Source organism: Phragmites australis, chromosome 16, assembly GCF_958298935.1.
Source record: "Phragmites australis chromosome 16, lpPhrAust1.1, whole genome shotgun sequence".
Taxonomy (NCBI): domain Eukaryota; kingdom Viridiplantae; phylum Streptophyta; class Magnoliopsida; order Poales; family Poaceae; genus Phragmites; species Phragmites australis.
The window spans coordinates 8181613-8187982 of record NC_084936.1 but is presented as its reverse complement, the minus strand read 5'-3'; positions in this window follow the sequence as shown (position 1 = coordinate 8187982).

Sequence of the window (6370 nt, the reverse complement as noted above, 5' to 3'; positions counted from 1 at the left end):
GGTATCTATGGCTCTATGGCCTTCAGAGGAGCTGGCCTCAGAGGGAGATCTAGAGGATGAAGAGCTGGAGGATGACTCAACTTCAGCTCCTTCAGTGTCTTCTGTTCTTTTGAGTTTCTTGGCTCCCTCCTCTGGTTTAGCAACAATGTGTAGATCTGACTCGTTCTCCTTGTTGTCGCTGAGTATAAGCATGGCGAGGTCCACCTGCGCAAAAGTAGCAGGCTTCGGCTAAGCAGCGAAGAAATTCTTGTGTGCCCTTCGGAGGCGCCTGTTGAAGGGGCACATCATGAATGGCTTCTGAGCCTTCAGGGACCTCTTCATTGCCCAAGACATCGAAGGTCACTTGACAATGTCTCTTCTAACCTCTACCAGCAGATGCTTCGCTAATTTCGGTGTTTGGGGAGCGGCCACCTTCGGCTTGACCCGATGAGGTCAGCAGTAGCTTCGACCTATCCTTGTAAACAAGACCTTGTAGATCAAAAATACGTTTGAGCCAATGGCCAAGAGCCCGCTTGGCGCAAAGTTGAGCCTCGCCTTGGGTCAATTTCCCCAGGAGAAGCTTGGCTTTGGTCTCCACTTCACCCACTATCAAGTCTATCATGAAGTACATAATGTAAGGAAAAGACAAAAAGCTGAAGAACAATTAAAAAATAGGGTAACGAGCATACCTGTGAAAAAATTGAAATCAGGCTAGGGGCAGCAAAGTCCCTCTGGCCCTTTAGCACCGAGGGATGGACTAGCCTTCGCTCAGGGGCTACACCCCGGACGCCACGAACTCTTCTACGATGTCGCGCATGCTCAGGTGCTTTGCACACCTAGTGAAGGCTTCAAATGCCGCCCTCTGAGAGTCCTTCAGCTATACATCCGGTTCCCTTGGACCTCTTCGCATTTTGACTCAAGGTACTTTTCTTTGGTATACCTTATGGCAGAACCACCATTGAGTCTAGTCCGTTGGCCACTTGTTTTTGTAGGCCAGGACAGGCGTTGCTAGGCCGGCGTAAGTGAAGTTCATGCAGCCGTATGAAGCCTCATTTTGCATGCTGGACATGAAAAAAGGCTTCGGCTGGTGCCATGGCCGAGGCCTTCACTCCTTCTAAATGTGCCACCTAAGCGAAAAGGCTGAGCTAGACGATGGCGTTCGGCGTCAGCTGGTGGAGGTAGAATTCAAATATCTTGAGCACTTACGGCAACATCTTGTCACAGGGAAAGCAAAGCCTTGCTCAAAAGTAACCCACAAAAATGATGGTTTCGTCATCTTCAAGCGCTGGAGTTTCTTGGTCCTTCTGAAGTCTAACCTTTGAAACATTGCTAATCAGGCCTTCCTTGATTAATTCGACTAGGACTTCTTCGTCGACCTTGGATCGTCTGATCAGTACATCTTCGGACCATCGGATTTGCTTTTCGAAGCCATGAGATTTCTTAGGGATTCCGAAAGAGAGCAATGGCTTCGTACGAGAGCTAGTGTTCCAATGAGAGCGCGCAGTACAAAGTTGATCATCGGGTAGATTATATATAATAAAATAGAAGGCTGACAGTAGTCAAAAAGCTACGCGTTGGAAATTGAACCATCGTCTAAATGACAGTTAAGAATGAACCAACAGTAACTATCGTTTGTGAGTCCTTAACATTGCATGGGGAAAAAAATTATCAACTTCGTAAACTAAAAGTAGCATAACTTCCAGAGGGGGCTATCTACTAAAAGGTGAGATGAGCAACAAGAGGTCTTCGTTGGGCCGAATGGGACGGCGTTCAATCATACTGTTTCATTCACAGGTTCGACCCATCGAAGAAGAACCTTACCCGTGAGGGGCTGCTGTTGAGGAATGGCCTCACGGGCCCCCTTCGGATGGTGAGTCGAAGACCTCTAATAGACGCAGATTACTAATGATTATAGTTGTGTTATTTCATGATAATGCTTAACGCTGAAGGGGCCCTTCGAATAAGTGGTGAAGGTAGCACTAGGCCTTTGAACCAAGATCGAAGGCTTACCCACGTCCCTACGGTGCCTACAGAGGGCCTTCAGAGGTCAACCAAAGGCCCATTTGTGAAGCCATGCCGAAGCCAGCTGAAGGTGCATCAAAGATCCCATTTGCGGTAGACCTTTGGGGGCCAGACCGAAAGAATGACGTTTTTCAGAATCCGAGGACGGTGAGGGGTGGAATTATAAAATGCCAATGTACTTAGGAATGTAACAAATTACCCCCGAATATGCCAGAAATATAGCAGTTAGAGGGGTAATGATGTAAATTGTAACAGGAAGTGGTTGAGTACAAGCTATAAATAGGTCGTCACTGTACCCAAAATGACAGTTAACATTAATGACATTGCACAATTTCCTATAAGCGTGTGTCACATAGAACAGCCTTCAGCTCCCTCTAAAGGGCCGAAGGCCCTCTCATGTGTTCGGTAACCGAGTTTCCAACATGATGTTTTTTCAGACTACAGATTACATATTTTTTCACATTTTGTTGCATGAAGGCCGGATAGCTCGGTCGAAGCCCCAAAAGAGAAGAGGCTGAACCAGGTATCACCGTAGCACCGGGGCGAGGGGAATCTAGGCGGTAGGGCACCAGACCGGTGAGTGATAGGGCACTAGGGCAGCGGGCGCCCGAGGCCATCGTTGGGGCGGCAAGGTACCAGGGCGCCGATGTTAGTGCACCGGGCGAGCATCAGGGTGGTGGCAGGACTCGAAAATTTTGGGTGTTGCGGCTAGGTGTTGGGGGCACCAAATTTATACGCGAAAGTATCACTGCCGGTTACATAATACAACCGGCAGTGATATTATGCATATCACTGCCAAATCGATACTACAACTGGCAATGATATAGGGTATCACTGTAGGTTCTAAATTACATCCGACAGTGATATTTAGAGACATTTTTTAAGCTTATTCATGTAGTTTATTAAATCATAGTATTTACATTAAAGCATGTTCTTAATATTTTGTATAATATTTGTTACTGCATTCATATAGCTTATTAAAATAGTGTTTGCATTAAAGCATATATATCCTTAATTCTAAATTAATACGATACAACATGTCATTAATTAATACAAATTAAAGCAAATCCTTAATGAATATATCAAAGCTTTTTTTAATTAATGATTAGACCTTTCATTATGATCTCAGCATATGTAAGTAGCTTCCTCAGTGTCTTCTATTTGACTTTGGTCGACGTTCTCTCTAAAAGGAGGGAGGTTATCGAATTTGTTGTAGTCTTCCTCATCGACAATATTTTTAACTCTGACAATCCTTCTTTTTCCTTGAAGAACCATGTGGCGCTACTTGTCAACCATGTCCTTTACATAGAAGACTTGTGTAACGTCATTGGCAAGTATGAATGATTCTTCTCTATAACTGACGAGTTTGAGGTCCACGGTAGTAGGAGTCTGACCCATTAGCACCAAAAAAGAGGAACATTCAACGGTCCATACTGGAGCTCCCAAATCTTCTCTATGAATCAATATTAGGTCTCCCTATTGCCATTACTGTCGTAGGCATCGATATGTACACTGCTATTTTGGTTGGTGCTCTTGTCATCATGTGCTCTTATATAAAATGTTTATCCATTAATGTCGTACCCTTGGAATGTTAGAATTGTAGTTGATGGTCCATGAGCAAGCAGTTTCAACTGAGCATCCTCTGTATCCTTCTCCATCATGTATCTACATAACCAATAGCCGAAATGATATCTGTGCTCTCTCACGATCCAATCCTCTAACTTTGTTGAGTTTTTGGTGCGTAGCATGTTCACATGCATATTGACATATAGGTCCACTGCAACTGATTGTTGTAGAACTACAAAATATGCTTGAGTGAAGGAAACACGATCGGTTGTATAGACTGATTTGGCACCTATCATCCATATCCTCTATAGCCTCCTCACATGGTGAGATATAGGCACACCATTCAGTTCGAGATTCATTTAGTCGACATAGAATTCAACAACCTCCTCGGTTCCTCGCCTTGCGGCAATGCAACTTTCCGGCTGACCTCGATTACAAACATATTTCTTCAGAACTCCCATCAATTTCTCTAAAGGGTATATCTGATGAAGAAACACAGAGCCAATGATCTTTATCTCTCTTACAATGTGAACAACAAGATGGGTCATGATATAAAAAAGATGGAGGGAAACACATCCCTAGCAGGCATAGAGTATGGACTTATGTTATCCTGTAGCTTTTCTAGTTTTAACGGATCGATGACCTTTTGTGAGATCGTGTTGAAGAATGAACACAACTTTATGATTAGGTCTCAGACTTTCTTTGGCAGAACGCCCCTTATTGCAACTGCAAGCAACAATGTCATCATCACGTGGTAGTCATGAGACTTCATACCAACTAATTTAAGATCTTCCATCGATACTAGTCTCTTTACGTTGGTGAAGTATCTAGAAAGAACTTTGACTTCATGCAATCAACCGCACAAGCTGCATTTCTCTTCCTTACTCAGAGTGTAGCAAGCCATAGGAAGCCGCTTTCTCCTATTGTCCAGCTCTTTAGGATGTAGGTCCTTCCTGAGGTTCATATTTTTCAGGTCCATCCGTGTTTTGAGTGTATATTTTATCTTACTTGATATATCTAGTAAGGTACCAATCAAGCTGTCAAATAAGTTCTTCTCGATGTGCATGACGTTGAGTGTGTGTCAAACCTCCAGGTACTTCCAATAAGGTAGATTCCAAAATATCTATCTCTTTTTTCACATAGGAGTTGCTTTTCCAAGGACAACTCTAATATTATTTACCATCTCAAATACATGTTTTCCTGTTCGAATCTTCAGGGCTTCATCAATCTCCTTTGTCCCATCAAAAGCTCTTGCCTTGATGTGATACAGGTGATCCAAACAAAGGAACCTATAAGGACACATGTAAACCATTTTCTGAGAGTTCTTCAACCACCGGCCAACTGTATCTTCCAAGCACTGGACATATCCATTGAATCCTTTAATCGATTGTCCTGATAGGTTACCAAGAGCAAATCAATCTTGGATTGTTACGAACAACATTATGCATAGAGTGAAGTTTTTACGTTTGTACTCATCACATACCCATACACCATCATCCCACAATATAAGAAGATCTTTGACCAATAGTTTAAGGTACACATCGATATCGTTTCTAGGTTGACTCGGCCCTTCAATCAGCAACGACATCATAAGGTACTTCCGTTTCATACATGTATAAGGTAGAAGGTTGTAGATACATAGAGCCACATGCCAAGTGCTATGACTACTGCTCATGTTGCCAAAAGAATTCATCCCATTTGTACTCAATCTGAACCTTATATTCCTCATGTCATGTGTGAATGTCTTCTTACATTTTCTATTGATGTTTCTCCATTGCATGCCATCAATGAGGTGTCTGAGCATTCCGTCTTTCTTGTACTCTTTGGTGTGCCATCACATCAACTGGGCATGTTTTTTTTCACAAACAATCGCTTCAAATGGGGGATTATAGGAAAATACCACACCAACTTAGCGAGGGATCTTTTCTTCTTATGATTCACCCCCACATCATCATCATTATTGTGTCGCTTGTACTGTGATGCTCCGCACACCGGATATGCATCCAATTCTATAAAATCTTTGTGATACAATATGCAGTCATTTGGACATGCTTGTATTTTCTCTATTTTCAAAAATAACAGTCATACAACCTGCTTGGCCTAGTACGTGGTTTCAGAAAACGCATTCCCCTCTAGTAGCAAGTCGCCGAAGAAACGTAACAACTCATTGAAACTCTTATCTGACCAACCGTTGCTTGCCTTCAATTGTAGCAGTATCAGCGCTGTATGCAACTTCATGTGCTCACCCTTATAACTCAGAAACAAGGCTGTTTTAGAGTCATATGTCATACGCTAGAAAATTTTTGATGTTGTCTCTCACTGGTGAAGTCCCCCTCCTCATCGTGCAACATCTAATCTATGTCATTTTTATCGTCGTAAACCAAAGTATCTTTGAACGCCGTTATATCATTGTCTTCATCAGCCATCATATCATTGCATCTGTCTTCTTCGACAGTGGGTTATCCTTCATGTTCAAACTCCTCATCTTCACCGTGTTTGATCCAACGTGTACAGCCAGGCTTAAAACCCCTCTGAGGCAAGTGTGCATGGATATGCTCTATGCTTAAAAACTGCTTCTCATTCTTGCAATAATTGCATGGACAACATATATAGTCATTACAATTAATTGACTTGTGCATCGTGGCAACGCTCAAAAAAAGCTTCAATGCTGTTAAAAAACTCTAGGCCGCTATGATCAACATATTACATTCATATTCGGTCCATCTACAATTTTATCAATTATTATAAATCCACTGCATTAATATGAAACAATAATCAATTTAATTAATTATTATCAAAAAAA